We start from the raw sequence: 21578 nt of genomic DNA, 5'->3' as shown, positions 1-21578 counted from the left end.
CTCAACACCCAAAAACCAAATAACCCAGTAAAAAAAATGGGCAAAAGCCAGGAACAGACATTTCTCCAAAGAAGACATCCAGATGGCCAACAGACACATGAAAAGATGCTCAACATCACTCATCATCAGGGAAATGCAGATCAAAACTGCATTCGGGTACCACCTCACACTGGTCAAAGTGGCTAAAATTAATAATTCAGGAAACAACAGATGTTGGCAAGGATGTGGAGAAACGGGAACCCTTTCGCACTGCTGGTGGGAATGCAAACTGGGGCAGCCACCCTGGAAAACAGTGTGGAGGCTTCTCAAAAAATTTAAAATAGAACTACCCTACAACCCAGGAAACCCAATTCTGAGTATATATCCAAAGGAAATAAAACAGGGTCTTGAAGAGAGATTGCCATCCCCAAGTTCACTACAGCCCTGTTCACCATAGTCAAAGTGTGGAAACAACACAATTATACATCAACACTTGCATGGATAAAGACAATGTAATAGATACATATGCATACCTACCACGACATATTATTCAGCCTTTAAAAATCAGGAAATCATGCAGTTTTTGACATGGTGGCCATGAAGGACCTTATGCTACGTGAAACATGACAGACACAGAAAGACAAATGCTGTGTGATCACACGTCTATGTTGACTCTAACACAGTTAAACTCAAGGAAGCAGAGAGTAGTTTGGTGGCTGGCAGGGGCTGGGGGAGAGGGGTACAGGGCAGAGATGATCACAGGGTATGGCATTTCACTTATGCAAGACAAATTCTAAAGTGAATATTTGCCCCAAACATGGATATGCATCATTAGCAAGGACCAAGGAGGTGGTTTTCTGAATGGTCGAAGCATCAGGGCAGTGATACATTCCAAGGACTACCACTCCTGGCTCCTCGTGAACTTTTATTGGGAAAGTACCACATGTCTCGTGAGGTTCTCAGTCACCCTCCTTGTGTTCAGGAGCCCAGTGCTTGGCGGTCAAATGGCCCTTGAGGCTGGACAGCCACTTGGGTTAACATTTCTCATTGTCTCCAAACTTTCTTTTTAAAGAGATTTAACATTTTTTTAATGTTTATTATTTTTGAGAGAGAGAGAGAGAGAGAGAGAGAGAGAGAGACTGAGTGCATGCGAGCAAGGGAGGGGCAGAAAGAAAGGGAGAGAACCCCAAGCAGGTTCCACACTGTCAGCGCAGAGCCTGACACAGGGCTCGAACTCATGAACTGTGAGATCCTGACCTGAGCTGAAATCAAGAACAGGGTGCTTAGGGGCACCTGGGTGGCTCAGTCAGTTAAGCATCTGACTTTGGCTCAGGTCATGATGTCACGATTCGTGAGTTCGAGCCCCATGTCAGGCTCTGTGCTGACAGCCCGGAGACTGGAGCCTGCTTTGGGTTCTGTGTCTCCCTTTCTCTCTGGCCCTCCCCTGCCCATGCTCTGTCTCTCTGTATCTCTCTCTCTCTCTCAAAAATAAATAAATATTAAAAAAAAAAAAAGAGTTGGACACTTAACTGAGCTACCCAGGCACCCCTGTCTTCATTAACATTTAAAAGAATTTTAAACACGCCCCCACATCCGTAAATCATGAAAGAGCTCTAATGCATGAATCGGTGAAAGCTTTGACACGGCCCCGTCCCCTCCTCATGAAGACTATTTCAGTTTTTGCGAGGTCAGCACTGTTTGGTACAGTCTTCACTGCGTTTACCCATGCATCTAGAAACATCGCTTATTTCCCTAGAAATGAAAGGTCCTATTTCGCATGTCTATAAATGCGTCCAGTTTCCTTGTCCGCATGCTCTTTCTTCCTGGTCGAGTTTCTCCGTTTGTCTTCCTGGAGAAAGCTGCGGTCTGATTTGTATCACGCGTCCAGAGGCAGGGAGGCCCTTTGGAGGAGGGGACATGCTGGTAATCGGATTTACTTTGCAAAGCCTCTGCCTCAAGTGTGGTCATGCAGGGCTCTGCCTCTAAGAAGGATTAGCTCGTCCCGTGGAAAGAAAGCGGAGTTGGCTCAGAGCATCAATGGGAGTTAAGCTGGGTTTGGCAGTCGAGGGAATTTCAAGTCACCTGAGGCCTAATAAATCCCGTAATCCAGTTCCTTGAGTCCCATGGATGCTGTTGTGTCTGGGCCTGTCTGCGCAGCTCAATCACAACCGACAAAAACAAATGCTGGACACCATGGCCCCGGATGCTCACAGAGCCCCTCTGCAACAGAAAACATAAACGCTCTGTGTTTGGGTTTTCCAGCAAGAAACAGCAGGAATCTGACTCAGGCCTTCCGAGGACCACATCCAACCTACGGAGCCTAGCTCACGGCAGGTCCCGGAAATTCTACTCCCAGTCAGTCGTATTCTCTGGGAACCAGGCAGTAGCACAAAGAAATGTTCGTGGCTGCGTTGTTTCAAGGAGCTTCGACGGGCATCGCTCACCCCATCTGCCAACCGTGAAATGGATCAATCCACTGTGGGGTATTCATAGAATAATACACTAGACAGCAGACAACGGAAATAAATCAGGACCCTTGCAACACCTGAATGGATCTCATTATGTGGTGTTGCAGGAAGGAGGCCAGAGATACAAGCCTATATATGCCATGTGCCCCATTTATATGAAACCCAACGTTCACGCTCATGGGCGTAAACATTTATTAGAAAAGCACAAGGAAGTAATTGTCAGCATGATCCAAGACAGAAGTTACCCCCAGGTTAAATGGAGCAGGCTCTGGGGAGAGCTTGGAGGTCCCAACAATGTTCTCTTTCTCAACAGGGTGCCCTTTCTGTGTTCTCCTCATTCAGAAAGCCGCTCATTGATGGATTGTCAAGCCGTTTTTATGAACGGAAGTCTCATGTCATCAAAAAAGTTTATGAAGAAAGGAAAAACCGAGGTCTAAATTGTGTACATAATCTTTATAATGGAGCAAGAACGTTTTATTTTCTGGGTTGGCAATAGAGGGGAAGACGGGCAAGGGGTCTGAGGCCGGCATTGAGGGCAAGTTCATCATCCCCAGGCTCAGCCGCAGCACTGCGGGACCAGACCCATTCTTTCCATTTGGAAAGCTTTATCACTCTCCACTGCTTGAAGAGGAGATTAGGTTGGGTACAGTGGACAATGTGACCAATGCATCAGGGTTTACACTTCAGGGAACTCTCTGCATTTTGTTCATCATCTTGGTGTATAGTATTAATGTGAGATATATGTGCTTATCTCTATGTATAATGTACTTCCATCCATGTAACCATCTGCCCACCCATCCAACCATCATTTCTTGACTTCTTTCTTTCTTTCTTTCTTTCTTTCTTTCTTTCTTTCTTTCTCTCCTTCTGTCCATCCATCCTTTCTTTCTTTCTCTCTTTCTGCCCACCCATCCATCCATCCATTTATCCATCCACCCACTCATCCATCCACCATCTACTGACCCACTGATCTACATAGATAAAAATGATAGAGAAATAGATAAATAGATATTGACAGATGATAGACAATGGATGGATGGACGGACAGACAGACAACAAAGAAAATACTCTACTTTGCAACTTTTAGCTTTTAGTTGAATCAGTTATACTTCTCAGTTCATGGCCTGATATCACCACCCTTGATCACTGGAAGCCCCACCTCTACCTTTCAATTTTTTTTAATTGTTTCTGTCACTTATTTCCATAACACGTTCCCTTTCTACTCTGTGCACTGTTTACATCCGTTCTATTGAATTTCACGCATCCATTTTTGAATTTCTCCTCGGCGTTACGTACCGCTTACCCACTGCAGGATTCCTCTTTCTCCTCCAGCTGTGAGTGGTATCCACTGTTCACCCTTCAGCCCTCATGACGCCTCACTCAGCGGACTTTTCTACATCTACTCTCCCACCACACTTGTGTGAACCCTTTGTCATTCACAAAAATTCCACTTTTTATTTCCTTGGGGGCAGTGAGATATTAACCATTTAGGTCTCCATCCCCTCATTGAAAGACCTTTTAGGTACGACACTTTCTAGACTCAGAACATTTTTGTAGAAGGCCAGGAAGAAAAAAAATTGTAAGTAAGTGAATTCTGTGATTTTTTTTGTGTTTTTAAAATGAGCACATCATTCTGGGAAATTGTGTTGGGTGTCTTGGAGAGAGTGATAGTTCTGAGAGATGCCTAAACTGGGAAGGAGGCAAGGAATTTACTAAGCCTGCAGGAGTTTTTTCAGAGAGTGGAAGAGAGATCACTGGTATGGTCTGTTGGTTTTGCAAGCAAGGAGGCTACCTGTGCCCTCATTCCTAACTCTAGAATAGCTGCATGACTCTCCCGTGGCAAATGTCCCTCCCCGTTCTGTACATGACGTGGAGCCCACTAGCTGCCAAAGGCTAAAGAAACATACAGGAGAGAAAAGAACCACAGAGAAACAACAGCCCCAGACACGTGATATGTCCATGGAACCATGGAATAGATTGAGTTCGGTTTTCTCACTGGCTTGTTGAAATATGCCCCCAGAGTCATGATGTCAGTTGACCTGCAGAAACAAAGAAACACAATATCCACTCTGCAATTTATTTTTTAATGTTTTAATTATTTATTTTGAGAGAGAACAAGAGTACAGGTGGGGGAAGGGCAAGGAGAGAGGGAGAGACAACCCCATGCTGTCAGCTCAGAGCCTGATGCGGGACTCAAACCCACGAACTGTGAGATCATGACCTGAGTCTAAAGCTAGAGTCAGACTCCAAACTGACTGAGCCACCCAAGTGCCCATTCACTCTACAATTTAGATGAGACTCAATTGGACAAGAACGCTGGCATTCATCAAGGTTTTCTTTACATGCTCTGAATAGTTACAGATGTGCTCTGTCTTTCCCTTTTCTGTGTGCTTCGTGAGGAAAACACACTCATCTACTGCACTATTGACTATCAGAACCTATACACTAAATGAGTACTGGTTGGATGGATTGGTAGAAGGCACATGCCTTCTTCAGAAACCAGTGTGTATGCTAAACTTCAGCGGTGTGGGTAGTCTGAATTCTAATTCGGTGAAAATATGAACAGCCGTGTAAGCTCATGCTTCTCATAGCCATTAATTTATTATGACTCCTAGGTGCCATGGACCTCAGAGTGACTATAAACAGAGTTTTCAGTTGGTATTTAGCAACTCCAATGGGGGTTCTTCCATATTACCTACCTTGGTTCTTTCCCAAAGAAGCCATAATCATTGCCTACAGACTGTTTTAGTTCTGGACCATGGCAAACTATGGTTAGCTAGGCTGGAAGTAAGTGTATTTGTTAGACTTGCTGTGACCAAGTACCACCGCTCAAGGGACTTAACTAAAGGACATATATTTCCCACTTTCCATAATAATATAGTGTTGAGAGGTATGGAATGCCTGGAAAGCCCACAGAGCATCACACAGACCAGATACACTGGTGGGCATACCAACAGGCAAGAGCTGGAGGTCATGGGGGATGTACCGTGCAGACAGAGGGAGATAAATCCTGGGGAGATTTAGAACTATGGGATCTTTATCTTACTCTGGCCACATTCCAAACCTGGGGTTTTCCACCAACAAGTATAAACTGTGATTAGTGCCATACAACTATACAAGTTAATTTCCATTATAAGATTTTCATGGATTGCCAGAACTGGAAGACTAAACAAACAGCATTCAAGGTCTCCCATGCTTTTCTGAACATGAACTCTAAAATTAATTGAAAGAAAAATAATGATCATTTCAGAACAGATAGGAGAAAGGGAATCTGGATGCCAGTAGGTCACCGAAGGGGGAGCTTGAGGCCAGCTGCTCTGGGCTCTGATCCTTCCTCTCCTACTCGTTCCATGATACTCATGAGTTGTTGTTTTTTTTAAGTTTAAGTTTATTTATTTTGAGAGAGAGTGACCAAGAGCAAGCAGGGGAAGGGCAGGGGGGGGGGAGAGAGAGAGAGAGAGAGAGAGAGAGAGAGAGAATCCCAAGCAGGCTCTGTGCTCTCAGTACAGAACCAGATGTGGGGCACAAACCCATCGACTGTGAGATCATGACCTGAGCCAAAATCAAGAGTCAGATGCTTAACCGACTGAGCCACCCATACACCCCCACTTGTAAGTTTCTAATAGCAAATTAAAATGAGGGATGGAAGTATTGAGAATAAAGAAACCTCCTGTGGGCAGGAGCTGAGGATTAAGTCTTGCACATGCTTTTCACTAAAGGTGTTCTGTCAACAGGAGTCCACGACGTGGTAGATGTTTAGAAACAAGGACCATGTTTAGCAATGGAAGGGCAGTAGTCCAGTTGGTTTGAACATACAACACGTATCAGAGTCGTGTCAATCAGATGAGGCAGGGCCACCCTCGCGGCGTGGACTTCATCCTCCTGGGCCGTGCTGTAGACGTAGTCGCCCAGACCCTCAGGTCCAGTCTTGGGCTTTCTTGGAGCTAAAGCTGCACGGTGATCTTTCAGGGTACATGCATACTGTGATGTAGCAATGTCACTCCACGCCCTATACGGGAACTAAGCACCACGTGCAGACTTACACAGCAACGTTCACAGGAGCTCTGTGTGTCATAGCTACAAAGGCAAGCGCGCAAATGCCCATCGGTGGATGAAGGGATAAGCAGCATGCGAACCAGACCGCATTATATTATCATAGAAATGGATAAAGCTGTGTCACAAGGCTATATACCATGGGTGCATCTTGAAAACATTGACTTGAAGAAAGCCAGTTCCACACAAGCCCATGTTGGAGGACTCCGTGTAGCTAAAACACACATAACAGGACAATCTGAAGGCACAAAAATTAGACGTGTGGCTTGCAGGATCTGGGAACAGGGTGGAATCCATGGTGACTGGCATGGGCACAAGGTTTTTCGCTTTGGAGTAATGAGGATGTCCTGAAATTGACTGTGGTGATGGTCGCCCACTTCTGTGAAGAAATTAAATACCGTTAAGCCGTATATTTTAAATGGCTGAATTCTGTGATTTAGGTACACACTTAATATTTGTGTGTGTGTTTTTTTAAAGAAAGATCCTTAACCATATTCTTTCCCCCCGTTGACTCAATTTTCTCCCCCACTCCCCACACTTATAAAGTGGCAAAAGCCTGGGATTTCCACACCAATAACTTTCTGAAAATGCCAGGGTGTAACAACATCATTTTGTTTTGATTTGAGAACATCGAGTCCCTATTATTTCTCCTTTAGACCAGCATGATCCATGGAGAAGACAATCATCCCACTGCATCTGTGATCTTTGTGTTTTCCTCCACCAGAGGTGCTTGATACGACTCAAATCCATCTCCAAAAACGTTACTCCAAGTTATATATACTTGATGGGCTTATTCAATACAGCATTTTCTTGAAATCTGCTGTGGAGTTTCACTGGACTTAAACTTGCCCAAAACAGAACGTTTACAGGGTTTTCCTCTGTTTTGTCTCTTCGCACTGTCCATGGGAGAAAATTCAATGGATGTAAGACACAAATCTTTGAGTCACGTGGAAAGAAAAATAAGGAAAGAAGTAACGGGGAGATTAATCCTCTGTGAAAATACCCAAACTGAAATCGTTGAGATTCTTAAGTACGTGGGATGTAGTGGAGACACGGCTAGTGTGCTTCTGGAGGGGATTTATGGAGATTTATCCAGAAGGCACACCCTTCTGTAGGTGTCTTCCCGTGACGGGCACGATGGAGCCACACCTGCCAGTGAACAGGTGACTGATATTCCAGACCCTGCTCAGTGACATCAGCACCCATTTGTGAAGAGACATCAGCACCCCCTTGCAGGAGACCTACCTTCCCTTCGTGTCCACACCTAAAACCCTCCAGTCCCTTATCCCCCCTCTCTGCTGACTCCTGCCCATGACCCCATCACACTGCCTCCTCCTTGGAAACTCAACGAGGTCCTGTTTGACTCATGTCCTGTGCAGCTTAAATTCCATTGTTTTTACCTGCGTTTCCATTCTCCCTATATTCGAGACCCTTTTGATTCAACCAATCTTTAATTTTACGCTCTGGGGGTGGGGGGATCATAATTTATGCTCACATACAAGTCACACACACACACACACACACACACACACACACGTCGATTTGTGTTGTGAAAGCATCCTGGCATTGTTGGAATTTGCCCCACCAGGATCATGAAAACAGTGTTATTTGCATTCCTTGTAGAAATCTTGCATCATTAATCATAAAAGATTTTAATCTCTAGGTGTTGGTATCCAATTATGGCAAATCCACAAAATAATGCTTTAGAGGTTTTCCTTCTTTATACACTAAACAGTCTGAAAGAGGTTATAAAGCTTTGAAAAAGTGTGTTACATTATGTACGATTTGTAGGAGAAAACATTTACACTTGTGCCCCTAAAACAAAAATCCCATGGCTATCATTCTCGATAATTACAGGATCATTGTCATTATTGGAGTGATTTTTGTTTCTTCTGAAAAATCACTTCATCTAAGCCTTCAAATTTTTCATCTATCATTCGACAGTGAATTAACTCACATATTATAAAATTTAGCTCCTTTCTGCTTTCGTCTGTATCTTGTAACACCTTCCCCTGCTTTTTTGTTACCATTTCTGTGTTTTAATTTCCATTAACAGAGTTGATAATTTTCTATTCTCAAAACCCCTGACCCTGTATTCAGGTCTGTATCCATTATCACATTCTGAGTAAAATCAAGGAGGATATCTTTACACCTACATTATTAGGGCTGTTTTATTTTTTTGTTTGTTTATTTTTTAATGTTTATTTATTTATTTTGAGAGAGGGAGGGAGACACAGAACTGAAGCAGGCTCCAGGCTCTGACCCATCAGCGCAGACCCCGACACGAAGCTCGAACTCTCAAACCTTGAGATCGTGACCTGAGCCGAAGTCAGACGTTTAACCAACTGAGCCACCCCAGCGCCCCTAAGGCTTTCATTTTTAATGTTTGGTTTTTTAAAAATCTGCCCATTGAAGAGGGTCTCGTGTCTGTCTGTGCGTCTGTCTCTCTCTCTGTCTCCGTCACTCATGTGTGCACGAGCTTGTGTATTATCGTCCTTCGGAAACACAGAAGTCCCGTAATCCATGGTTACACTTCACGGTATAAATTCATAGATCCAAAGTGGCGGGTTGACTTACCAACATAAAGCGGACATTGATTCCTATTTACAAAGATTTGGGCTCAAAGAAAAAAAGTAATTACCATCCTACCTTCCCTATAATCATTTCCTCCTCTTTCTCATTATTGTATGATTTCTAGTTTTTCTGGACATTTCTACACTCTTGAATAATCTCCATAAATACCTATCGTAATACATCATCTTTAAAATGTCCACTTACTTTCATCTGTCCCCATGCACTTCTTTCCTATTCTCGGTTTTATCGCCCTACTTTGCATTTGTGTAACAAATTAGGCATGCCAGCCTCCTTCGTCCGTCCGTCCGTGTGCTTTCTAGCATCAGTGATATGTTAAATATGGATTTATTGCTCATTCCCTTCCCTGGCTGGGTTTGGATGCACGTAGTATTATGTTTTATTTAAGAAAGGCTCTTTTATGACTCCCAAGGTGTCCCATGCTTGAAAATACCTTTTGCTTAGATTTACCCTTGAGTGTCGATGGCTCTGCATAGGAAATGTGTGCACATCTATTACCTGCCCCGGGGTCTTGGATGTATTGTTATCTTCCCGGCCACCATACCACTGACTTGGGCATGAGTCATTCTCCATTGGAGGAGTAGGCGTTATGCATACATTCACCCGTGTCCTGTCCTGAGACTGCGAGCATCTTGCTTCTCATATGTTTTGAATTTCTGTTCTTAATTTCATGCAGCTTCGGACTCAGTAGTCAAAGCTCCAGCTCTGTCTGTCTATCCTGTTGTCAGGTTTTCTGCCCCTTGCACTGTGCTCCGTACGTACATCCATTTCACTTTGAGAACAGCATGACTTTTCTGTCTCCTTTCCGGTGGCTGTGTCTTTAAGGTTTCCTTCCTCTCCTGCAATATTTCCATTCCTTCTGCGATCCCAGGCAGTGCGTCAAAGAGATGCTATTTCAAAGACTCCATAATGGATGAATTTGTGTCATCAAAACATGACTTGTGAAGTATCATTGCACGTTCTCCCGAAATTGTATTTCCTGCTGTTTCTTGTTTCATGCCTCCTACTAGCTTCTGGTTTGCTTTTCCTCTCTCCCTCCTTCCCTCCCTCCTTCTCTCTCCCTTCTTCCCTCCCTTTTTCCTTCATTCCTTCCTTCTTCCCATCCTTCCATCCACCATCTTTCCTTCCTTCCATCCTCCCTCCTTCTTTCCTTCCTTCCTCCCTCCCTCCCTCTCTCCCTCTCTCTCAACCTTCCTTCCATCAAATCCTTCTATCCTTCCATCCTTCCTTTCTTCCTTCTTCCTTCCTTCCTCCCATCCATCCATATCTATCTATGTATGCATCTTTCCTTTCTTCCTTCCTTCCTTTCATCCATGCATATGTAGCCTTCCTTCCTCCCTCCTTATTTCCTTCCTTCATTCCTTCCTCCCTCTTTCCTTCTTTCCTTCCTTCCTCCCTCCCTCTCTCCCTCCCTCCCTCCCTTCCTTCCTCCCTTCCTTCCTTCCATCATATCTATCCTTCCTTCCTCCTTCCCTCCCTTCCTTCCTTCCTTCCATCATATCTATCCTTCCTCCCTCCCTCCCTTCCTTCTTTCATTCCTTCCTTCCTCCATCTTTCCTTCCTTCCTCCCTTCCATCCTTCCATTCACCATGTCTGTCGTTCGTTCGTTCGTTCGTTCCTTCCTTCCTTCCTTCCTCCCTTCCATCATATCTATCCTTCCTCCCTTCCTTCCTTCCTTTCTCCCTCCCTCCCTCCCTCCCTCCCTTCCTTCCATCATATCTATCCTTCCTCCCTCCCTCCCTCCCTTCCTTCTTTCCTTCCTTCCTTACTCTCTCCATCTTTCCTTCCTTCCTCCCTTCCGTCCTTCCATCTACCATGTCTGTCCTTCCTTCCTTCCTCCCTCCCTCCCTCTCAACAACCTTCCTTCCATCATATCCTTCTATCCTTTCTTCCTTCCTTCCTTCCTTCCTTCCTTCCTTCCTTCCATCATACCTATCTACATATGCATCTTTCCTTCCTTCCTTCCTTTCATCCATGCATGTGTATCCTTCCTGCCTGCCTTCCTTCCTTTACTGTTTCTTTCTTTTACTGCTTCTTTAACCTGGTATATTTTTGAGAAGATGCCACAATAATTTACTTCTCACAGTTTCTTGAATTTGAGTGCAGATCTTTGGCTGTAGGCTGGTCTTTGCTGGAGAACAGGGTGGCAGACACTGGGGGCATTTCTAGGGTACTATGGCAGGCTCAGTCTAGGTATGCCATGTGCATGCGCTTTCCCAACAGCTGTCTGTGCCTTCTGGACTCAGCCTGTAGTTCGCATCTCCTCTCAGTGTTAGGGTAATTAGGGACCAAGGTGAAGTCCCATATAGACTGCTGTGTGCATGTGTGTGTCTGCGTGCATGTGTGTGTATGTGTGTTGGTGTGTGCTGTGTTAATGAGTGACGGCAAAATAGAGCCCCGACGTCACGTTTTCTACTAGAATACCACAAAACGCCACTCATTTCTCAGGTGCTGCATCTATGGATCTTACTGCACTTCTCTTCCTGACATTTTGTTGGGGAGTCTTCGGTCACCCCTAAACACGTCTCACTCTCTAGAGCATGCCGTTCCAGGGATGGGAGCATGGGTTGGGCACATTCGGAATCTACCACCCAATTTTGGAAAACTCTGGGGATGGATGAACACGTTCCCCAAAACCTCCATTAAAACCATCAGACCGTACGGAAGGGGTCATGATGACGCTATCAGGGATCGTTTGGATCCCAGCCAAGTGAGATTACAAAATATTTCCTGCAAAATGTGGTAGTTCAGCTGAATTAAGGAGGGTACTCGTTGGGATGAGCACTGGGTGTTATATGTAAGGGATGAATCACTAAATTCTAATCCTGAAACCAATACTAAACTATGTTAACTAACTTGGATTAAATAAGTAAATAGGGGCACCTGGGTGGCTCAGTTGGTTGAGCGTCTGACTTCAGCTCAGGTCATGATCTCAGATCTCACTGTCCATGAGTTCGAGCCCCCCGTCGGGCTCTGTGCTGATAGCTCAGAGCCTGGAGCCTGCTTGGGATTCTATGTCTCTCTCTCTCTCTACTGCACCCCTGCTCGCAGTCTGTCTCTCTCTCTTGCTCTCAAAAATAAACATTAAAAAATTAATTAATTAGTTAATTAATGAGTTAAAACAAAACAAAATAAAGTAGGTTATAGTACGTGACCGGGGGCCTCATTTGTATAACAAAACAAAAATGGTCGAAAGAGATTAGGATAGCATAGGATCTAATACAGAAAATGAGAGTAGGAAGAAAACAAGAAACGTTGAATGCTCAACATTTCATCTGAGAAAACAACACAGAGACTTTCAGAGGAAATGCAGGGAGAAAAGAGCTTGCATGACTTGTTCATGATGCATGGATGTGGGATGTGAGATAATCCTCCCCATCTTCCAGAGGAGGGAGCATGATGCCAGGCCTGGTGGTGATGGGGCCTCTCTCCTCACGGCCCTGGGGGCTCAGCCTCATCGCTGCACCTGTTAGGGTGTTTCTGGCCCACACAGGGGCACGCAGAGTTCAGGCAGATTGCACACGGTGCACACGGTGTGGACGACAGCTTCCACCCCACAACGTGGCCCCTTCTGTGGCCACCGATTTTCAGAGAAAAGAATCGCTCCTGAGGGGACATCGTAGGAGAACAGCACACGGAAACACTGAGAGTGGTGGCACCTTATTTGATCATGAGGACAGCCCCATGGCCACATCCTGCAACTTGAGTAGCCATCTCATGATGAGATTTTCTAGACAGGCAGTAAGCGTCCCCAGGACATAGTGCTGTGCTACAAATCATGACCTTGCTGCCTGTTGCCTACTCTCCAGACCAACAACGACCTGGGACCATCATTGCGGTCACTCTTGCTGCACAGTGTCTCAATTTCTTGTTCTAAATGAATTGGGGGGGGTGGTAAAAATTACAAATGTATTCTTATTTTAATTTTTCTAAGTTTATTTATTTATTTTGAGAGAGACAGAAAGAGCTGGAGCAGGGGAGAGGCAGAGATAGGGAGAGAGAGAGAATCCCAAGCAGGCTCTGCACCGTCAGCACAGAGCCCAACACGGGGCTCCCCCTCACCGACTGTGAGATCACGACCTGAACTGAAACTAGGAGTCGGACGCTTAACCAACTGAGCCACCCGGGCGCCCCAGATACAAATGTCTTCTTAAGAAAGCCATCGTAAAGCTCTCAGTAAAAGAAACACTTGTTGGCGTGAACACACCGTGCTGTATTTTAAGAAAATATGATGACTCCAAATAGGAACCGTTTGTCATAGGTCGCCCAGAGGTTGCTGGACACTGAAAACCAATCTCCGGTCTGTAATCCACCTGCTTGCGTGTTTACCCCTACCGTGTATTTAGTAGACTAATGGGCTGTGGCCCACATCGTTCAGCTGATGGTAACCTCTCAAAGGATTTGTACACCTTCTTCTTACTGGTCGTCTGCCATGGCCTCAGCTCCTCGCTGCTCATTTTCCCTCAAGTCTGTCTTACTCCAGGAATAAGTACCATCAATCTCTGTTTACCATAAAGCACCAGGGAAATCCCCGCTAATTCTATTCAGAGCTGTCGTCCCAGGAGAATTTACATTGAAACGTCCAAATGCCATTTTGCCAAAATTGTAATATGTGGGTGCATACACATCCATATATCATGGCGGTACATTGTGCACTATTTTTTGTTAATTGTCTTTATTATTTTAGAGAGAGAGTGGGAGCAAACGGGAGGAGCAGAAGCTCAGAGAGTTTCAATCAGGCCCCATGCTCAGTGTGGAGCCCAAGGTATGCTTTGATCCCACAAGCCTGGGATCATGACGGGAGCTGAAATCAAGAGTCGGACACTCAACAGACTGACCACCCATGCACCCTCGTTATTCAAGCTTTTAAAATCCTCAAAACTTTTTTCCATCTGAGGCTAATATGTATTGTGACTCTCGTACATGGTTCAAACCTGGGTCCTTCCCAGCTCAACTGTCTCTATAAGAGTGTGTGTGTGTGTGAGTGTGCACGTAAGCCCAGGCATGAGTGTATCAATGCCTACATACAACATACATACTTATATTTCCTGTGCCGTCCAGTGAAATATCCAAGAAACAGGCACCCAGTGGCAGTGAGCAATGAGCACATCTTACACCCGGATACTAGTGTCTTAATATCGGTGGCCAGTAAAGGAACTAAGTTTTATAGATAAGGCTGATTTCAGTGTTGGGCTGCGTAGATATAAGCCTGCGGTGTCTGCCAATGCCAAAAAGTGCTCAAAACTATTAGAACAATTTTTCAAAAGGGCAAAGGGGCTCCCATTCTGGGAAAATTTGAACACCGAATATATTCAGTATAGTAATAGATATTAAACATTTGAAAAACAGCCATGTATGTGTCCATAACGAGTACACATATATCTATGTATTTGTATATATCTACACATAACACATGCACATATCTATATCAATAGCTATATATCTATCTATATGAAAAAAGGACTATTATTTACAATAAATGTCCAATCCTGGTTGGCTCCATCGGTACGAGTAGAGTATATGACTCTTGATCTCGGGGTTGTGAGCTCAAACCCCACCTTGGGTGTGGAGTTTACTTTAAAAAAATAAAATAAAAGTACCTCCCTTCCAACAGCTTGGCTGAGTGAGCAAAATTCACATTGGCGATGGATGGCTGATGTTCTTTGAGACGTGATGCACTGAGGAGGCCATGTCACCTAGCTGGCATCCCACGTCAGGAGACGCAGCCTGAATCTACTCAAGAGGACGCCAGAAGACAAAAAAACCAAGCAACAAGCAAACAAGGGAATAAAAAGCACAGTAACGTTTCCATTTGTGGCCAAAGTTAGGAACTATTTGGAGATATGTTTACATGGAACCCATGCAAGATCTATGTTTAAAAAAAAAAACAACACCACAAAACATTGATGAGAGAAGTTAACATCTATATAAACACTGATCTGTGGTGTGGCTATGACCTGCAGAAGGAAGCAATCAAAGATGATTTTTTTTTTTGAAGCAGGCTTCATGCCCAGCTCAGAGCCCAAGGCAGATCTTGAACTCATGGCCCTGAGATCAGGACTTGATCTGAGATTAAGAGTCAGGTGCCTACCCTACTGAGTCACCCAGGCCCCCCTCACAGCCAGTTTTCACCAAGAACAAAGTCAGATAGTTGGGGTCCTTGTTATTCTTAATCCTTCTTTCGACTGGCGTTATTTCCATCTCCTGTCATTTCATGACATGTCTAACATCTTGGAATCGCAAACCTCTTTCAGGCTGCAGTGGCCCCATTGCTAACCTCTTCACATCCCCCAGTTTAGCTGGCATTTAATTCCCAGGCAGGCATTGCACACCCAACATTCACCCCCTGTTCTCGGGGCTGCCTTGGGAACAGGGGTCTCGTGCCCCCATTACTTGCGTTCTTGCAGGCGTTCAGTGCAAAACGGGCTAGACAAATGAAGAAATGCATAAGTGAGTAATTTCAGGAGGTGATGAATGTCACCCCCAAGCACATACGGGACAGGAGTGTTAGAGAGATTGGGTGAGGATCTGGGCTGCTTCCAGAAAGAGAAATACAGTGAGCGTGGCCATTGCCGTGAGATGCAGAGAGCGTGGAAGGAGGTGAGCTAGGGGGGAAAGGAGAACCAGGATCACGTAGAGCCAAAGGGCCATGGCTCAGTGTTGGCACTGCATCAGCAAAGAAAGGAAAAGACATTGCTATAGCGCCTGCACCGGCCAATAGTCTGATTCACATTCTTAAGACCTCTTCCAAATTTGAGGGGCAGCATTTATTTTTTTCACTTAAAGACAGCAGTATTGGTTACGGTAACACACTATTGTTCCTTCATTATCATTACCCCCCTGCTACGTAGACTCCTCACGTGGCTTTGAATGTGCTCCCTGGGACCCGTAGTTGCTCATTTAAAACCTATTACGACAACTACTCAAAACTATACAGTTCCTGGGGCGCCTGGGTGGCTCAGTCCGTTAAACATCCGACTCTTGACTTTGACTCAGGTCATGATCTCATGGTTCATGAGTTCGAGCCCCACGTCAGGCTCTGTGCTAATAGTGGGGAACCTGCTTGGGATCCTCTGTCTCCTGTTTGTCTGTCCCTCTGCCCCCCTGAAAAATAAACTTTAAAAGAAAAAAAAGAAAAGAAACATCTATACAGTTACTTAAGTTAATAAAGTATAAGTATGCAGTGCAGTCGTACTAAAGGCATAACTCATGACTGATTTCGTTAGCAAATGATCCATATTTGCAACATGTTGTGCAGAATTTAGCTGTAGAAAACCATAGTAATGATCTCTACCACAGGTGGGACCTCGTGAAAAGAGTATTTGTTTCTTGGTGTTTTTTTTTTCCCCAGATGTTTGGATGATCCAAATACTTATCTATCATTTCTAAGGTAAAAGCAAATGCACTGAGGGGCAGGCTTTCTCACCTAAACAAATGTATCCCTAAAGACAACTAAAAAAACAAATGCCATGTCTCCTCCTAACTTGGGAAACTGAGACGGTGCATATATGCTTCTCAGCCACGCTCCTTGTGTGTTCTCCCAGGGAACCCACATTTACAATATGTTCACGCACAAGGAAGTCTCCATACATCAAGCAATTATTGTTTTTCCCATAGACAAACCACAAGATTTGTCAGGGGGAGAAGAAAAGGTGTGGTAATTAAAACAACTCTGGAAGGTTTACGGAGAAATATTTCAGAGTAAACGTCACTTGGTGCAGCTTGCTCGGTGTTTACACACGTTTCGTTTAAAAAACCAAACTGACATCAACTCCAGTTTCGAGAGCCCAGTGAGGACAATTTCGAAAAATAAGAAAAAAAAAAAAAAAACAGCATGGAAAGTAAATCTGACGAGACGCTGGGAAGCTTGTCCCCTTATCCAGAAAGAGGACACCGTGGTTTAACGCTCTCCTTTGCCACGTTCTCAGTCACGGGCGTAACCACAAGTATTTGTAGAACCTCCACACCTTGCAGAAGAGTCAGGTCCTCCCCAGGCAAACAGAAAAGTAGCCCCACCGGATCCCATCAACTCTGATCCGTTCACGTTCCTCACGAAGCTTGCAAATCTGGAGCCCGAGATATTTTCCCTGTGCACGAGAAGTTCAGGGAATGAAGGTGCCGTTTGTGAACGTTCGTTTGAAGGTTTGCACCTGGTAACGGAATAAAACGTTCTGTGTCCGTGTAGACACCTCACCCGTCTATGAATTGTGCAGCGTGTCTCCCGGCATTTCTAGCTCTGTTCCTCGGCTCCTTCGTGGGTTTAATTCTAGTTTAATTAAACCAAAATAACTTTGGGGAGGGGGCGGTATTTGTCTTTCCAGTGAAGACCCACATGGCAGCCCTTGGTTAAAGGCTGATGTGAACATCCTCTCCTTCCGAACTCACGCACGCACATGCTAATTTTAAATTGTTCCGCTGTCTGAGAATGGCACACAGTCAGAGAGCCTGATGCCTCGGGGAATACCAAGTGATGTGTGATTTTTCCAGAATGCGGGATTGAAACACGCTTCGTGTGGATCAGTGTATTCCATGGGCCGTCTGTCCCACTGCCTCTGTCTGGAAATCGTGATGACGTTGACTCCCAATCCCATTAGAGACCTTCTTTGCCGATTTTCAATGTCTAGTCTTTATTCGCCTAGAAATGCCTCTCAATCAGTTGTTTGTAGAATTCTCTGAGAGGCTCCAGGAGAGCCCAGCCCCCCAGGCGTGTTGGCCTGTCCTTGCAGCGTGCCCCAGACACAGTCCCGTCCGCACTTGTGCTACAGACGCTTTCATAATTCCCTTCACCCTTGCCTGTCACTTCTGATTATTCTCAGGGTTCACAGTCTGATGTATTATTAAGTAGACCCAGTATGAGTCTGCAAATGGAAATATATTCAGAAGCCTGGATGTGGCACTCACTCCAGGGCTTATCAAGTGCACACGTAGGTGGAATCATGCTAAAAAGACTCTGTTTACATGAATTTCAAAAACAATTAATGTGTGTAATCCAAGAGATTTTGAAATATCCCAAGTGTCTCTGTTGAATCACATGTAATTTAAGACATTAAGTCTATAACAAAATCAATGTTGTAGGATCAAAACACTCATTCAGTTTGCACATTAAAACCTCACTCTTTTTACACATTAAAATGTAACCCTACTTTAAAGAGAAACACAGATGCCTATTAGAGATTCGAATTTATTAACATTTTGGTAGTAAAATTACTAAATTACATCAGAACACTAAAAGCTGTACAAAAAAATAAAACATTTGTTGTAGTTTTGTTTCTATAAAATGAACACAATCTATTTAAATTAAAACCTTATGTATTTTGAATTTAGTGTTTTGTTCTACAAGAGGATGTTATGTTTTGGGAGAAGTGTGAGTTTACAAGATAGATGATGGATAAATAGATGGTAGGTAGATAAATACATTGATTAATAGATGCGTAGATGATAATACATAGATACATAGATGACAGGTAGGTAGGTAGGTAGATAGATATAGGAATGGATGGATAGACGATAGATCATAGATAAACTGACACATACATAGATGATAAGTACGTAGGTAAGTAGGTAGATACGTAGATACGTAAATGATAGGATAGATATAGTGATGGATGGATACATAGACTAGACTAGATAGATAGATGATAGATTGGATGGATGGATGGATGGATAGAGAAAGAAAGAAAGAAAGAAAGAAAGAAAGAAAGAAAGAAAAGAAAGAACAGAAAGATAGAGGCAGGTACATGAATAGATATTTACTTCTGTGAAAAAATTCAAGGTCAGCTAAAGTAACATACTGACACAGATGTACAGAAAAGAGTTTGGTTTGAGTTTTTCTTCAGATTCCTGTGTTTCACACGATTGCAACAAAGCTAGGCGCAAACTTACCGTGGACGGTGTTCCTACCTTTTGCATCGTTCATCAAAACGTACAGAGAGTACATATAAGCAAGTCAGGGAAACTCTCCCCAAAAGGCCAGCCCTTCGTGCAGTTTTGTTCTAATTAGCGTTGTTCACCGTCCAGCTCCTGCAGTGCCGTGCGTTCCGTTCTGTGTCTCGAGAACTGGTGTCACACCGCGGTAGGTTTTCCAAAATTTTGGTGACACAGTGAAGCATCATATGCTGCCGCTGAGGTCCATCCTGCTTATTTCTGGCATCAGAGCTGCCCTAGTCCTTGAGCGTTTGCTCTCCTTTGAGAAACTCAAATCGTGTTGACGTCAGTGATGAGGCTCCTTGCTGCACCTGAATGAGAGCCTCGGCAGACAACGGGAGGCCGAGGGGAGCCCTGCAGCCTCCCACTCCTGGATATCCGGAAGGAGAAACAGCTGTCACAGGTTCTCCCACCTGCAGCCTAGAACCCAACGCACTCAGACCAAAAATGGACCCACTTGATAAGCAAATGACAGAGATAGGGTGGACCATTTCTTACACGTATAACCCACTTCACTCACACAAAGAGATAAAGGTTGGCACTCCGTGTCCAGGTATGAGTAAAAGTTTTGAAACATGGGGCGCCTGGGTGGCTCAGTCACTTGGGCATCAGACTCTGGATTTGGGCTCATATGATGATCTCATGGGTTCCTGAGTTTGAGCCCAACGTGAGGTTCTGCACTGACACGACAGACCCTGGTTGGGATCCTCTGTCTCCCTCTCTCTCTGCCCCTCCCCTGCTCTCTCTCTCTCTCTCTCTCTCTCTCTAAAAATAAATTAGTAAACATTAGAAAAAGTAGTTGGGGTGCCGGTGTCTCAGTAGGTCTAGCATCCAAATCTCGATTTCAGCTCAGTCATGATCCCAGGGACATGGGGTCGAGCCCCGCGTCGAGCTCAGTGCGGAGCCTGCTTAAGATTCTCCCTCTCTCTCCCTCTTTCTCTGCACCTCCCCTGTTCATGCTGTCTCTCAAAAGTAAATAAATAAGCTTTCTTTTAAAAGGACTCTGCTTCCGATTCTGTGTGTCCCTCTCTCTCTGCCCCTCCCCCATTCATGCTCTGTCTCTCTCTGTCTCAAAAATAAATAAAACGTTAAAAAAATTAGTTTAAAAGGACTCAAAAAATGTTTTGAAGCTTAACTCAGAGTACTTACATTTCATTAGCTATCATCATAAATTTCTTCCCCTTCCTAGTGACATCTGAAGATGTCCAGTTTATTTAACATTCAGTTACCTTCAAAACCTCTACAGGACCACCTCACTTCTGCATCTGGTGGCTAGATTATGCAGATAAAAGTACATCACAGGCTGTTAGAGCTGAATTTCCAATAAACGCCAAATACATTTTCATATAAGTCTGTCTTGCACCACCGTTGGAATGCACTTTACCTAATAGTGAATTTGGAGTCCATCAGAAATTCAGATGTAACTGGGCATCCTGTACTTGGTGAAACAACACTAATTCGGAAAGAAAAGTAGACTGGAACCACCACCCTCGCCCACACGCACACCACACACACACACACACACATTTCAGATGCTGAACTGGGCACAGAGGATCCCCAGTTTGTGTGCATTGTGGTTCCAGTGATGGTCTTGGCATCCCCGTGAAGCTCTTCCCCAGCATAGCTGAGGGGTGGGATGGCTGCCTCCTGAAATTCACGGCTATTCATCCCCACGTCTCTGATGTTTGTTGGCTCCTGTCCTGTGACTCCTGCTCTCTTGGGAACCAGGGTGGCTCCATAAGAGCAACAAGAGCCTTTGCTGGGGATAAATTACATGTTAGATTAGAAAAAAGTAACAATTTACTCTGATACATAAAATTAGGTTTATAGATAGTGCTGTAGATATTTAATATATGGTTTATATATTTAACTTTGGTGCTAAAATGTCTATTTTATGTGATTATTTCCCTTCATATGGACATAATTCTGCATCTCTCTTCATATCAATGAAAACATAGAAGTATTAATGAATATATATACATATGTGTGTTATATTAGTATGATTATCTATACACGTATACATTGTTTACGTGAAACTTCCATATTTTTAGTTAAACAATAGTTAGATATTGTCAATGCTAGCAAATTTATATTTCATATGATACAAAATATTACATGTATGTATTTCTTTATACACGTGTGTCTGTCCATCCATTCCCCTATCCATCTACCCATTCAACCATCCACCCATCCTTCCATTCATCCATCCACCCATTCAACCATTCACCCATCCATCCACTCACCCATCCACCCATTCAACCATTCATCCATCCATCCATCCATCCAACCGCCCATCCATCCACCTACTCATTTGTCATCCATCTGTCTACTATTAATTTATCATCCATCCATCCACCTATTGATCCATTCATCCATCTACCTACTCATTTATCATCCATCCATCCATCCATCTATCTCATCTATGTGCTTCCCTATGCCTTTCCATTACTCTCCACATGTGTTGACCCAAAGACCATCCTTAATAAACAATAGCATGTTAAATCCCATCCCAGAATCTCTATCCTAGAGGAACTAACCTACATGCCATCCCAAAGGCAAGGG

The sequence above is a fragment of the Panthera tigris genome, chromosome X (genome assembly GCF_018350195.1).
Source record: "Panthera tigris isolate Pti1 chromosome X, P.tigris_Pti1_mat1.1, whole genome shotgun sequence".
Taxonomy (NCBI): domain Eukaryota; kingdom Metazoa; phylum Chordata; class Mammalia; order Carnivora; family Felidae; genus Panthera; species Panthera tigris.
The sequence above is the reverse complement of the archived record's forward strand: the minus strand, read 5'-3'. Positions refer to the sequence as shown.